The sequence below is a fragment of the Mus caroli genome, chromosome 11 (assembly GCF_900094665.2).
Source record: "Mus caroli chromosome 11, CAROLI_EIJ_v1.1, whole genome shotgun sequence".
NCBI lineage: Eukaryota > Metazoa > Chordata > Mammalia > Rodentia > Muridae > Mus > Mus caroli.
In genome coordinates, this window is record NC_034580.1 from 6,102,214 (window position 1) to 6,118,282 (window position 16,069).

The following is a 16,069-nucleotide window of genomic DNA, read 5'->3' on the forward strand; positions in this document are numbered from 1 at the left end:
TTTTTTTTTTTTTTAAATGTAGGTACTTAGTGTTATGGACATTCTTTGGACAGCTTTCATTGTGTTCCATACAATTTGGTATGCTATGTATTCATTTTCAGTGAATTCTAGAAAGTGTTTAATTTCATTTCTGTACTTACCCAACTTTCATTACAAAAATGCTCAATTTCTATAGATTTGTAAACTTTCTGCTGTTGTTGATATCCACCTTCAAATTCCTGGTGGCCTGGCAGGACACAAGGGGTTATTTCAATTTTCTTGAATATGTTCAGAATAGTCTTGTGCCAAAGTATATGGTCAATTTTGGAGAAAGTTCCAACATGTGTAGAGAAGAAGGTATACTCTTTTTTGTTCAGGGAAAATGTTCTGTAACTATCCATTAGGTCCATTTAGATTATAACATCTGTTTGCTCTTGTATTTCTCTGTTTAGTTTTTGTCTGGAAGGCCTGTTTATTGATGAGAGTATTGAAGTCTCCCACTATCAGTGGTGAGGTTCAAATATGTGATTTAAACTATAGTATTGTTTCTTTTACAAATTTAGGGGTCGGGGCTGGTGAGATGGCTCAGTGGGTAAGAGCACCTGACTGCTCTTCCGAAGGTCCAGAGTTCAAATCCCAGCAACCACATGGTGGCTCACAACCATCCGTAACGAGATCTGGCGCCCTCTTCTAGAGTGTCCGAAGACAGCTGCAGTGTACTTACATATAATAAATAAATAAATCTTTAAAAAAAAAACAAATTTAGGGGTCCTTGTGTTTAGGGCATAGATGTTAAGAATTGAAATTTCATCTTGGTGGATTTTTCCTTTGATGAGTATGTAGTGTTCTTCCCCATCTCTTTTAATTAGTTTTGGTTTGAAATTGAAATGGATGCCCCATCTTACTTCTTTAGTTCATTTGCTTGGAATATCCTTTTTCCAACCATTTTCCCTGAGGTAATGTTTACTCTTGAAGTTCAGGTTTGTTTCTTGGATGCAGAAAAGGATCATTTTTGTTTTCACATCCATTCTGCTACTCTTTGTCTTTTTATTGGGGGAATGGAGACCACTGATATTGAGAGAGATTAGTGATCGGTGATTGCTGATTCCTGTTACTTTGGTGGTGTTGATGTTGGTGTGTGTGTGTATGTGTGTGTGTGTGTGTGTTGTGTCTGTTTTACCCTTCTTTTGATTTTGATGGTGTGAGATCATTTATTTTTTGTGTTTTCATGGTTATAGATAATACTCTTAGGTTGGAGTTTTCCTTCCAGCATCTTCTGTAGGGTTGGATTTATAAATAGACATTGTTTACATTTGACTTTATCAAGCAAAATATTGTTTCATTCTTCTATGGTAATAGAAGGTTTTGCTGGCTATAGTGATCTGGGATGACATCTGTGATCTCTTAGAATCTGCAGCACATCTGTCCAGGCCCTTTTGAATATTAGAGGGAAAGAATTTTGATCACTATGTGATGAGGCAACTTTTTCTATAGTCTAATTTATTTGGTGTTTTGTGTGCTTCTTGTACCGTTATAGGATCTTCTACTTTAGGTTATGACAATGTTCTTCTATGATTTTATTGAAAATATTTTCTGGCTCTCTTCTTCCTCTATATTATTCTTAGGTTTAGTCTTTTTTATAGTGTCTCAGATTTCCTGGATGTTTTATGTCTGGAGGTTTTTATATTTAACATTTTTCTTTGACCCATGTATCCATTTCTTCTATAGTAGCTTAAACACATGTGATTCTCTATTCCATCTCTTGTATTCTGTTGGTGAAGCTTTCATCTGGATTTCCTGTTTGGATGTCTAAAACATTTCTAAAATTTCCTTGTTCATGATTTCTCTATTGATTCTGTTTCTATTTTCAGGTCTAGAACAGTTTTATTAATTTCCTTCAACTCTTTGCTTGTGTTGTTTTTCCTTAATTTCTTTAAGGTGATTATTAATTTCCTCCATTTTTTGTTTGTGTTTTCCTGGATTTCTTTAAGGGATTTATTCATTTTCTCTTTAAGGACCTCTATTATCTTCATATAATTGTTTTTAGTTTTCTTTTCCTTGTGCTTCAGTTATGTTTGAATATTCAGGGCCCTCTGTGGTAGGATAGATGGGCTCTAGTAGAAACATATTGTCCTGGCATCTGGATTTGGATGATTATAGATCTAGGTGCTGATTTCTGGCTTTGACTTAGTTGGGTGGGTGTTTTTTTTTCTTTGCTTTCTTTTGTTCTTTCCTCCCTGGATTCTAGGATAGTGTGATGGCCATGTGTTACCTCTTTTCCTGGCTGGTTCAAAGGGAATGCCTGGTGTGGTTAGATCCTAAGAATACTGGAATGAGTTAGGGAAGAAAGGTTAGAGGAGACAGTGTTTGTAATCCCTTGGGTATGGGGTCAAAGAGTAAAGGGAGACAACAGCAGATTTCCTGCTACATAGCTTGGATCTTCGGAGAAGTGGGAGAGGTATGGGTCTACCTTTATCTTACTTGGTGCCCTCGGAAGAGTGGCCTTTGGGGTTGAGGTCTGAGGAAAAGCAGCAAGTCAGGAGAGAAAGCTTAGAAGGGGGAGGATATATGGGATCCACAGGAGATGGTAGCAGGAGGTGGGGATAAGCTGCCATAGAAGATCTGTGATCTGCCGCAGAGCTGGGAATGAGACTGGGTGAACTGGATCTTCAGGAACAGAGAGAGAAGGAAAGGTCTGGTTGCAGAATACCTAGTTTTCTGGCAGGTATGGTCTGTGAATTTCCAGGATGTGTATGCTGGAGCTGGGGCTGGGAAAAAGCAAGGAGTTAGGGGAGTGAGGGAGGTCAGAAGGAGAACACCTGTGGGATCCACAGGAACTGAAAGCTGGGGGTGGGGAAAGGCTGCCAAGAGTTCTGCTGCAGAGCTGGGGATGAGAATGGGGAATTAGATTTGGGAGAACAGAGGAAGAAGGGAAGGTCTGAGGGCAGTCTACCTGGTTTTCTGGCAGGTATAACCTATGGGTTAACAGGGGGTGCCTTCTGGATTTGGAGGCTGGGATACAGCAACAAGTGAGGGAAGGGAGGCTAGGAGGTATGGTTTGTGGGAACAACAGGAGATGTGGGCAGGGGAAAAGGAAGACTGGAACTGGTGTTCTGTTGTAGCACCAGGGACAAGGCTGGGGCACTGAATTTAGAAGGGAGGAGGGATTGGGGAGGATCCTCAGTTAGCTTACATGTTTCCCTTTTCTGATTGGCTGGTGTGTTCCCAGAGGATGCCTGCTGGTGTTGGAGGCTGACAGAATGGTATAGGTTGGGAGAAGGAGGGTTGTGGGAGTAGATATTTGTGCTCCATTTGGGGTGGGATCAGAGAGCAAAGGCAGACTGTAACCTGTAATGGGTTTCCTGCCATAGGGCCAGAGATGAGACCAGGATATGGATCTCAGGTACACCAGCACAGATGTAGGTTCATCTTCATCCCACTTGGGAAAAGTGGTCCTTGGTTTAGCAGGGGGTTCCTGCTGGGGTTGGGGTCTGAGTCAAAGCAACAAGCTGGGAAAGAATGTTAGAAAGGGGAAGATCTATGGGGTCCACAGGAGATGGTAGCTGCGAGTGGGGGAACAGCTGTCAAAGGTGTTGCTGCAGAGCTGAGGATAAGTCTGGGAAGTTGGAACTTTGGGGACACGTAGAGGGATACTGGCCTCTTCTTAATCACAACTAATATCTAATCTCTATCTAATCAGCATCAAATTGTTGGCCCAGTAAGACAAAGTTTCACTTCAGTGGGGCTAGTCTCTTGCTAATCATAGCAGTTCTTCAGCCCAAGTTGGCCAGAACCACAGATTCTGAACAACAACAAAATCACATAAATGATCCTGATAGTCTTTGCTTCCCTCTGAGACTCCACAAGCCAGCTTTCCATTATCTGCACTGCACTCGACATTATCTTCTATGTTCCCACAGAAAAGCTTGCTGAGCTCTGAGCACTCAATTGCTTTTCCTGGCCAGAGTCCAAATGCTACCACAATCCTCCAAAAACCTCATGGTCAGATCTGACATAGCAATACCCTATACCCTGCTACAAATTTTTATCTTAGGGGGGGTTTTATTGCTGTGATGAAACACAATAACTGAAAGCAACCCAGAGAGGAAAGGGCTCACTTCAGTTTACAGTTCTATATCTTAGTCTATCACCTAGGGAGTCAGTCAGGGCAGGCACTCAAACAGGGCAGGTACCTGGAGGCAGAAGCTGAAGCAGAGACCTGAGAGGTGTGCTTACTGGCTTGTTACTCACGGCTTGCTCAGCCTGTTTCTTAGAGCATCTAGCATCACCTGCCTACAGGTATGATTGTCCACAATGAGCAAGGACCCAACCACATCAATCAGTAGCTAAGAAAATACACCACAGGTGTTCCTAGAGGTCAGCCTTAAGGGTGAATTTTCTCAATTGTGGTTCCCTCTTCTCAGGTGTCTATTGTGCCATGTTGACAAAAATCAAGCAGCATACTAGGGGTAATATTTACCTAGATTATAATGGCCTGGGGAATCTAACACTTAGGAGAGTATCCTCCTGACTCTCACTGAAATGGATCCCTTTCACCAAATTCTAGTGGAACAACATGTCCATGTAGAATCAAGTTGAATCATGCCACAGCGAGTAGTCAGCATCACCAGGCCTCTAGGTATTTCAAGGAAGTGACTTCCAAGCAGAACAAGGTTCAGAGAGATACAGACAGAGAGACAGAGAAAGACAGAGACACACAGAGAGAGGGATCATGCTGGCTGTGCCCCAGTTCCACATGCCTGGTAGTGTTTTGCTTTTCACATAGTGGAAAAAGAGCTGTTGCTGGTAGGAAAGATAGGCTTCGTTATAGTGTAAGAAGAGTAGTGTCCCCATATGCTGTGAACTCGTGACTGTAACAACCTACCCAGGAATTTGGGGTGCCCTGGAGCAATGTAGAGAAGGGTAGCTGGCTAAGAGCAGGTGAGAGGAGAAGGGCCAAGGTGCATACACAAGGATATCTTATAAGGATGTGAAACTCTCTTTGTTGCCCATGCTGGCAGAGGGACGACACCCTAGGCTCCACCTCTGTGTTCTCTGTGCTTTCACTGCAGGAGGGAATTGAGGACAGCAAGCACTGTCATACGTCTCTTGGGCTCAGCGCCAGCCCAGCAGCTCCCAGAGGCATGACGAAGTGTGTGTAGGATTAGGAAGCTCAATGTACAAAGAGAGGGATAAAACTACAAGAAAATGGAGACAGCATGGGGAAGATATAATCCTATTCTTAGTTTTAGTTCTGTGTGAGGATCAATTAAAGAAATGGTACAGCCAATGAGATGAGTGGTCACAGATATGCAAAGTTCAGGAGCCTTGCTATACAATAGCAGTGCACACAGAGCTGAGAGTGAAGAGATTCACTCTGCAAGCCTAAAGAGAAAGCCCCTCACTCTGACCCTGATGTGCTAATATACATCACATACAAATAAAAAATGTAGGTGAACATCATTTAGAGTTGAGTAAGTGAGAAAAGAGGCTGTATTATTGTGTTATTGTGTCATTATTATAAGAATGCTAATTTTCTGCAAATAAATGTACATATTTCTCTAATTTCTAATTCTGTGGCTTTTAGTAAGAGCATTATGCTAATATAATTAGTGAAATGTACATAAATCATTTAATTAAGTTCCCAAAGTAGGAATTTGTTTTTAATTGACAAAAATGTTTCTGAAGGATATCTAGAAAAACATATAAATTAATGACAAACATCGAAATTGTTAAATAATAATGGGAAATGGCAGAAGATGATAATCATGCAAAACATCTCTGTGCATTGACAAGGATTAAAATAGTGCAGTACTTATATAAATTACCTAGTTGATTGTTGAGGGGCCAGAGAGATGACTCAGTGGTGCTTGCGCACTTATAGAAGTTTTCAGCACCCGTATTGAGCAGCTCACAACCAGCTGGTACTCCAGCTCCTGATATCTGATGCCTTTTCTTGCCGTTGTATGCACACACACACACACACACACACACACACACACACACACACAAACTCGCACATACATAAACAGAAAGAGAGGGAGAGACAAACAGACACACACAATTATAAATAAAATGAACTCTTTTTAAAACTTAAGACAGAGCAGCTGGTGTACAGAGTGCAGTTCAGTAGTTGCGTGCTCATTAGTATGCTTGACACCCTGGGTTCTCTCCTTAGCATTATGGGAGGTGGGTAAAGACCAGAAGCCTGCATAACCCACCCACCTGTGTAGAGTTTGCTATGTTCAATTATTAAATTTACTATGGATAAAAATATTAAATTCCCACCCGTAAATGTACTAAGAATGAATAGTGTTGAAATAGGAAGGGAAATTGGCATATACCTCAGTTGCAGAGACCTTACCTAGTATGTAGTAAAACACTGCATTTGATTCCCAGAACTACAAGAAAAACAAACAACAAAAACAAAATAAAACAAAAAACAACAAATCACACCAGAAACAATGAAGTAATAGAAAATGCATTTTAGAATTTTAGAAACAAGATTTTAGAAGCAAGAAACACCTTTCTTACAAGGACATCAAACACATACATAACAAAAACATTAAAAAATCAACAGAGGCCACTGTATAAGGAATTAAATAAACATTTTAAACCATTCAAATAACTTATATGCAAACTTATAAGCTTATAAAAATTTCATAGCTATATAAAAATCAAATTTCTAAAGCTAGAAATTAAAAAGATAGATCTCAACAGAAATGCCATTAAATAGCCAACAAATAACTTGTTAGAAAACAAAAAATATTTGAATACTTTAAATCCCAGCAGTCAGGAGGCAGGGGAAGGAAGGTTTTCATAAGTTCAATCTGGTCTACATAGGCAATTTAAGGATAGCCAGGACTATGTAGAGAGACCCTGAATCAGTCAATCAATCAATCAATCAATCAATCAATGTAACTAGGAGGCACAACCTTACAACAAACTCCCTGAACAAGGTAAAGGTATAGGTATAGGTATAGGTATAGGTATAGGTATAGGTATAGGTATAGGTATAGGTATAGGTATAAAGTATGTAATAACTAGTGAAAAAGGAGGCCATGAATTTGAAGGAGAGTAGGGAGGAGTAAATGGGAAGATTTGGAAGGAGGAAGGGGAAGGAAGAAATGTTAGAATTTTCTATAATCTCAAAATAAATAAAAATTAAAAAACACCAAAATGAATCTTTAATTACAGAAAGCTTTTGGATATGAATGTACAGAATGTGGCCTTTTCCTCCTCTGGCAGGCCACATTCTATCACAAATGTGATAAAAATGATGATATTCAGTGTAGAGATATATAAGCTGAAAGCAGAGACACCGAGTAGGGAGGGAAGTATTGTGGACAGCATAGGAGTAAGAATAATAGAGAAATTTTATATCAGTTGCTCCAATGCATGAATTTTTCAAAACCTTCTATTTGGAGGCTGGATGTCTGATTTTTGTTCAGTTGATGCTTTTAAAGTAGTGACTTCCCCTCACTGTATATGGCCCCTTCCCAAGAAGCCCTGGGTTTGGCTAATTTGAGAAGTAAAAATCAGCATCCAAGTTCTCTTACCTCTCTGACTTGCCAAAGGAACCGTGTGGAATCTGGCCAAATGTGAATGTATGAGTCTGAATAAATACCACATTCAGTTTCTCCAGTTCCTGACTCCAGCAATCCAGTTTTGGCAAGGAAAAGCAGGAAAAATGATGCTTCTCAATTCTCTTCTTCCTCAGTTTGCTAAGCAGCAAGTGGTAAAGTAAGCCCACGAGGCAGTGAGCACCCCTTCCTTTTGAAGTCCTTTCCCACCCTCAGATGAGCCGTCATTCAGCTGAATCCCAACCAGGTTGAATTCATTCACACGTGGGACCAGGTGGCAGCAGAAGTCTGCCTTTATCTCTGCCTTCCTCTCATTTGATGTTTCCGTTGTATTTATTTGACTGACTTCTTGTCACTCCCTCAGTTGGTCTCCATGCCTGTCTTAGTCAGGGTTTCTATTCCTGCACAAACAGCATGACCAAGAAGCAAGTTGGGGAGGAAAGGGTTTATTCAGCTTACACTTCCATACTGCTGTTCATCATCAAAGGAAGTCAGGACTGGAGCTCAAGCAGGTCAGAAAGCAGGAGCTGATGCAGAGGTCATGGAGGGATGTCCTTTACTGGCTTGCTTCCTCTGGCTTGCTCAGCCTGCTCTCTTATAGAACCAAGACTACCAGCCCAGAGATGGCACAACCCACAAGGGGCCTTTCCCCCTTGATCACTATTTGAGAAAATGCCTTACAGTTGGATCTCATGGAGGCACTTCCTCAACTGAAGCTCCTTTCTCTGTGATAACTCCAGCTGTGTCAAGTTGACACAAAACTAGCCAGTACAATGCCCTTGCAGAAAAGTATAATATTCCTCCAGTGGAGTGAAGAGGGAGATTATTGGTGAGCTTGGCTATGGGCCCAGCACTCTGTCTGCCACTAGGTCCACTGGTGTGGTTTAAATGAGAAATGTTCCCCCCTCCCCATAGGTTCATGTATAAGAGCACCTTGTCCCCAGTAGGCCATGCTGTTTAGGAAGATTATGGAACCCTTAGAAGTGGAGCCTTGCTGGAGGAAGTATGCCACTGGGGTGGCTTTGAAGGTTATAGTTTGCCTCAAATTCCTGTTCTCTTTCTCTGCTTACTGTGTGCAGGCAAAGTGTGATTTCTCTGATTCCTGATGTTCATGATGGTCTTATGCTCTTGCTACAATGCCTTTCCTCTATCATGGACTCCATCTCTTCTAAAACTAAAAGCTAAAATAAATCCTTTTCTCCTGTACGTTGATCTTGGCTATGACATATAATCATAGCAACAGCATCCAAACTAAGACTCCTTTGTTGACAGTGATGGGACACCGGTGTGGATGTGAACAATGTACACTCAGAGCCTGTCATTGTCCTGGTTTCCTCAAATATCAGAAAACTAGAGATAGCCTTAGGCCAGTCTAAGTAAATCATCCAGACCAAGCAAATCTAAACATGCATGTCCTTTCTCACTGGTTCTGCCCCTTGGGAAGCATGCTCAGGTGCATGTTTACTCTTGTTTTGTTTCCTGTGTCTCCTGACCACCAAGCCTCTCCTTTGGTGGCCCTGGGTAGCATGCTGTGCTGACTTCTCTAGGAATTATTAACAGCAAGTTATCTTTTTAGTGGCTGTTGCTCACTATATATGGTGATAATGTATACAATGTATACTACTACTAAAATATACCCCAAAGAGAGTCTCAACATATTTGAAATTACTATTTGAAACTATTGTGTGTGCAGAAAGTTCTCTGTATATGGACTTCTTCTTTCTGTCTCTGTCTGTCTATCACACGTATCCCTACACATAAGCATACACATAAACAAACTCCAAAGAAATGTTTTTACTTTATTTTCTTTGCTACATAGCAATCCATAGGTCTGATGCAAACCTTCTAATTCCCTATGGAAAGGCATCAGAAAAATATCCCATATTTCAGGGCCTTATGTCAGAGTCTAAGTTCTCTGAGAGCTCATGAATGTTATCTGTTCTCACTCAGAGTTTTCATTTCACAAACTCTCTTTTATATTTTCCCAGTTACACTGGACTCTGTCTCATCTGCCTGATTACATTAACACCTTCCCTTGTAGTAACAAGGGAAGTTATTCCAAGGGGAGGTTTACATGATGCTATTTAGTTTCTCCTCCTCCATAACCCAATGTGTGGTACACCTGAAGGACTTAGCTCAGCATGCACCAAAACCTGCCCCACTCCCATTATTGTGCACTGTAACACTTGGCAGTGTGAGCAGTGTGCACATACTTCTAGAGTGTGCATGCAAATTCAGATTTCTAAGGGAAAGTAAATCATATGGATCAGAGGGATCAATTCTCTAAGAGGATTTAAAAAGACTCTGCAGATAAAGCCTGTGATGACTTAATTAGAGAGTCAACCTTTAAGATTCGATTTCTCCTTTGTTCTAACTGAACCTCCTCTTATATGTCCCTGCTTTTTGTTTCCAAAGCCAGCACCCTAGCTCAAGTTTCATCATTTCTGTTCAGGACTGTTTGGTCATGTAATTCCTTCCTATGTAACCCCCCTTGTCCCCTAATCTACCCTCTGCAGTCTACCCTTGTGTGGACCTCAGTTACAGTTCTTAAAATCAGTCCAGATGGATTCAAGCCTCTCATACGGAGTTCCCTCTGACTTCAAATGCTACAGGAAAATGGTTCCATACCCTGAATCTCTCAGATGACCTTGTCTTGCCACAATATTTACTCATATCTGGCTTTCTGTTTCAATCTTACTAGTGTGAGAAGCAGAGTCTTATATGTACATAAAATAAGGGGACCTAGCAAAATTCAAATTTCACATAAGAGCAAACTTTTGGGTGATGCAATAAAACATGGTGTGTTGTTTGTTTGAAATTCAAATCCAGCTGGGCATCTGGATTCTCTGTTTGCCAATTCTAGTCACCCTTCCTTGCCCCTTTCTGCCTTTGCTTTCTCAGACTTTTCCTTTTGATTAGGGGCCTGCATCTGCTATGTATCTATGGAGACCCTGCCATTGCAATGCTCTCTTATGCTGAGTTGTCTCCTCTGTGGTGCTTTCCATATTCACTAGTACAAAAGTCATAAGGAAGGGAATCTGGGTCTGATCCATTTGTGTGGCCTTGAACCAGCAGAAGGAGATTTCATGGATATGACAGGCATCTCTTTGGAACAGAGAGCTGAAACTAGGGAGGAGCTAAGCAAGTAGCAGGATGCTATAGACTCAGGTCACTTCAGGTCTCTTGTATTGAGATGCATTCTCATTTGCTCTATTCATCTTTGGACTGGCCTGCTGGCACTGTGTCCCTTGGGAGAGACTCAAGTACCTCCTTTTCCTCCCCAGGAAGCATTCCTTAAGTATTCTCAGCAGTGACTTCCATGAACTAGTCCTGCAGGGAGGAGACTGTTAAAGACTGCAGCATTGTAACCTTGCATGCCTGCGTTCATGTGTGTATTTTTGTGCACACACCCATGAGTTTATACATCATAACCCTCTCTTTGAGAGCCATTGAATGAAAATGTCTTCAAAATGCATACTTTAAGTGGATTTGAGCTTTGGTTTGCTTTCCAGATGCCCTAGCTGACTCTCTGTCTCTGTCTCTGTCTCTGTCTCTGTCTGTCTCTCTCTTTGTGTCTCTGTCTCTCTGTCTCTCTGTCTCTGTCTCTGTCTGTCTCTCTCTTTGTCTCTCTGTCTCTCTCTGTATCTTTCTGTCTCTGTCTCTGTCTCTCTGTCTCTGTCTCTCTGTCTCTCTCTCTCACTCTCTCTCTCTCTCTCTGTGTGTGAGATGTTCTGTTGCTTACTTGGAACAGGCAGGTCATAGCTGGGTTCACCTCTAGGGTACATGGAGGAGCTGTTCCTCGTGTGATTTGGAAAATGTGAGCTGTAATTTATCACACAGACCTATTATGATGGGAAAAATCTTTGGAACATTTTTTTGAAGGAGCAGAAATAATATTCATTTGTCTTCAGCATCATCAAACAAAAATAGTAATGTGATTTCCATTCCTTTCCTGATACCTTTCTGCACATCACTGAGTTCATATTATATCAACAAATTTTCCTCTGTTTGAAAAAAAAGGAATGTCATCTAGCCACATCTTTAAAAATATGAATGGCTACTCAACATTTCATTAAATAAAAGTAAGAGTTTCCTAATTTATTTTACTTCCAAAGCCCAACTTCTGTTCTTTCCTATTATAAACAACAGAATGGTGACTGTTTATACTCAGAAGATGTCTTCAACTGAGTTTTGGTTTGGCATCTAGAACTTTGATCACTACTTAAAAACCTAGAAATGCTTTAAGCATCTGAATCCTGCTACTGACTTGTTCCATTCTTATTGTCCCCAGCGATGGCTGAACACATGGACAGTATCCCACTAAGGGGCTCTTAGTGGGATATTGCCACTTCACAAGATGGGAAATTAAAGGCAGCATCTGGCAAATGCAGAATAATTTTCTATTGTATTTGTTTGCCTGTTATTTCTTTTTGTTTCCACAAATGCATCCTTCATGCTTCTGTCTGAAGAGGGTTATTAAATAATTTGCAATTAAGCTGGGACTCAAAGATGAGGTGACCCTCCTCTTTTTGATTGGGCCAAGGGAATCTTGTGTGAAAGGACATCCCAAGGTCATCTTGCTCGTATGCTTTGCTGATGTACCTGCTATATTTCTAGTTAGACAGGTGAAGTGAGAACAGAAGCCAGCCTCTGTGTAGTTTCCAGAGCCATCACTCTGTGTTGGGCAAGCCCCTTTATCCCTGTGTGTATTGGGTAGGTAAAGCCAGTAACTGACTAGCCTGCTGGTGGTACTGGGACTTGTGAGTAAGTATGGTTAAAGTCCTGGATGGTTCCTAGGGTAGAAAGAAAGAGTGTGACACTGCTGTGATGCATGTTTCTTGTCTAGAAGACTCTACCTCTACAGGCATAAGGCTGGAGTTGCATGGCTTTGCACAGTGTCACAGACTGGAGCTTTACCAACAGAGGGTGTCTCAGAGTACTAAAGAATACACGTCTGAGATAAGGGTATCAGGGCGATGGTTCTCTGGACATGGTTATAGGTGGTTGTCCCCTCCTTGAGAGGTCACATTATCTTCTCTCACAGTGTCTGTCACCCAGACTCTTCTTTTTTTATTATATATTTTCTTTATTTACATTTCAAATGCTATCCCCTTTCCTGGTTTCCCCTCTGAAAATCCCCTATCCCATCCCCACTTCCTCTACTTCTATGAGGATGTTCACCCACCCATCCACCCATTCCCACTTCCCTGTCCTGGCATTCCCCTACACTGGGGCATCAAGCCTTCCCAGGACCAAGGGCCTCTCCTCCCATTGATGTTCCACAAGGCCATTCTCTGCTACATATACGGCTGAAGTCATGGGTCCCTCCATGTGTACTCTTTGGTTGGTGGTTTAGTCCCTGGGAGCTCTGGGGATCTGGTTCATTCATTTTGTTCCTCCTATGGGGCTGCAAACCCCTTCAGCTCCTTCAGTCCTTTCTCTAATTCCTCCATTGGGGACCCCATGCTCAGTCCCATGGTTAGCTATGAGCATCCACCTCTGTATTTGTTAGTTTCTGACAGAGCCTCTTAGGAGACAGCTATATAAAGCTCCTGTCAGCAAGGATGTCTTGGTTTCCACAATAATGACTGGGTTTGGGATGGATCCCCAGGTGGGGCAAACTCTGGATGACCTGTCCTTCAGCCACTGTTCCACACTTTGTATCGTCTCTTGTGGGTACTTTGATCCTCATTCTAAGGAGTATCCACCCTTTGGTCTTCCTTCTTCTTGAGCTTTGTGTGGTCTGTGAACTGTATTTGGGTATTTCGAGCTTTTGGGCTAATATCTACTTATCAGTGAGTATATACCATGTATGTTCTTTTGTGATTGGGTTACCTCACTCAGAACGATATTTTACCTAGACTCTTGTTAAAAATGAAAGAGAAATACTTATCCGGAAACACTAGGATAAGCCTTAGAAGGTAGTAAGGAGTTATGCTTGTTTAGCAAAGTGGCAGGAGTAGATGCTTTTCTAAGGTCAATGACCTAACTAGCCCCTGGAAGGTGGCTAAGTTTCCAGAAACAAGCATGCTTTCTCTCCTATCAAGTGGGCCTAAAGCCCAACTAGACAGCTGTTTTTTGTTAGTGCCATGGACACGGGAGTGCCACTTATTTTGCCTTCATGTGTACTTTGCCATGCTGGCGGTGTTGCAGTTCAGAGGTGTTACATCTGGGTAGATAGGACTGTTCAGCTGCTCTCTTCCCTTGGCAGCCTGCACTGGATTTCCTGGAACCATGAATGCTAGGGTGCAGGGAGAAGCTTTATGCTTATTTGTTTGTTTCTCTTCTGTCAGATCATTCTTGAAGCATCTGAATCCTATTTCCTCAGAGTGAGCTATCTTCAGCAGTAGGGCCAGCATTTAACCTCTGAGAGGCAAGCAAGGGCTTCATTGATAATCTATATTGTTTCCACAGTTCTTAGACTTCCTCTCCCAGTGATTCAAAAGGTTTCTCATGCCTGGGGCTGAGGTTTTTGTTAGTCTATGGTTCTTGTGGGACAACTATCAGTCCAAGTGCCTAGCATCCTTTAATATATAGTGTGTGTATGTATATAAACATATAACTATTAAATTATGTCATATATACATATCATGTATAATTTTGCATAAATAAATGATTCCTTAAAGCTTTATCAAACAACATGAGTGTCATTTGTCCCTTCTTCCTCCTCCTCTATTGACTCCCTCCCTCCACCGGATTGGAGTCCCCGCCTTACTGTTCTACTTTCCTCTTTATGTCACCTATATTCTGCTATTTTTCTCCCCAAAGGCCACACATTTGTCCCTTTGTACCTGTCTGGTTTCTGTGGTTACTCAGGTTATATAGTCACATCTGAGAATCTGGAACCACACATGGACAAGACACACAGAAATTATTGTTTTTGTGTCGTCATACCTTTTCTAACTTTATCCATTTACCTGAAAGTTTTATGATTGATCTCATTTTTATAGCCAAATAGTACTCTATTGTGTATATTACAATACTTTTACTACCTACCATGTCTTGAAGGACATTTAGGTTGTTTCCAGTTCCTAACTATTGTGAATGAGCACTGATGAGCAACTATACCCACAGAGAAGTGAAACTACCTCCCCTTGTCAAAGAAGCCTCTCTTTAAAGCAAAGGAAGATCACCATGGAAGACTACCACTGGGTAAAATGAAGATATCCTGTGGAGCCCAGCCCCCACAGATACACTGACATCACAGCCAGTGGGTCTGTGAACCATGAAACATCACAGAAGTGGAGCAGAATACCAGGACATCAGCTGTGAAGCACCCTGTTCTAGAAATGTTTGCATTGACAAGTCTGAAACTATAACAATATCAAAGGCATATTAGCCAGGAAGAGGGTGTCCCCCCCAAAGAACTACAAGCCATCAGTACCTGCAAGGGGGAGAATTAACCACATCAAGGGATGAACATCCTTATTGGTTATCCAATGAAACTACATAAACACAGCCAACCAACAGGAAATCAGCAGATTGTACATATATATATATATATATATATATATATATATATTTGTATATATGCATATCTCTATCATTTCTACTTATATCTATTCTTATATTATATCTGTATATACATATAATAATAGTCAAAGAGAAACAGTCGTCAGCTTGAGAGTGGGGAGCTAAGACAAACTTGAGGCAAGATAGCTGAGAGAGGTGGGAAGGAGGAAAGGGGAGGTATGCTAATTCTATTTTGACTAACAACATAAAAAATATAGAAAGTCTCCCACAGAGCTGAAGGGGTCTGCAACCCTATAGGTGGAACAACAATATGTACTAACCAGTACCCCCAGAGCTTGTGTCTCTAGCTGCATATGTAGCAGAAGATGACTTAGTCTGCCATCATTGGGAAGAGAGGCCCCTTGGTCTTGCAAACTTTATATGCCCCTGTACAGGGGAATGCCAGGGCCAAGAAGTGGGAGTGGGTGGGTAGGGGAGCAGGGTGGGGACTTTTGGGATAGCATTTGAAATGTAAATGAAGAATATCTAATAAAAATTGAAAAAAAAGAAACAAAAAATATAGAAAGTCTACTCAATGATGATTTTTCTATTACTTTCTTTTAAAGACATTTATTAAATATCTTATACTGAAGGAAAAACTAACAAAAACCAGACTCACCCTTTGACTAAATTTTTCACATAACTACTTCCTTTAAATATCACCTTTCTAAAAATCCTCAGTTCTGAAATATTAGGGATTAGGATTTCCACAAAGAAATTTGAGGACCAAAGTAAATACAAAGGCAGGAACCAGCTCTAGTCCTTGCTATTGCCCCTCAACCTTCTTTGGGCACTCTGGAACATTTTGGCTAGGTATGTAAGCATTAGCTTTTCTTCTGCTGGATGGCAAAAATACTGAAGCCTCTTCCCTTGGGCCTTTTATATTTCAGTTACTGGTAGAGTTTATGTCTTCATGTAAGTTCCCTGCATCACACTGTGGCTACAGGAGATTTGGACATGCTAATAATTAGAGGCCCTTTCATTCCTTTCCACAT

General features: G+C 41.2%; 1 protein-coding gene across 1 annotated transcript in view; it reads left to right on the forward strand.

Annotated features, from left to right (window-relative positions):
* The window catches only part of Abca13 (ATP binding cassette subfamily A member 13), a 471,059-nt gene that overhangs the window by 217,033 nt on the left and 237,957 nt on the right, over positions 1-16,069 (forward strand). The gene's annotated exons all lie outside the window — the stretch shown is intronic.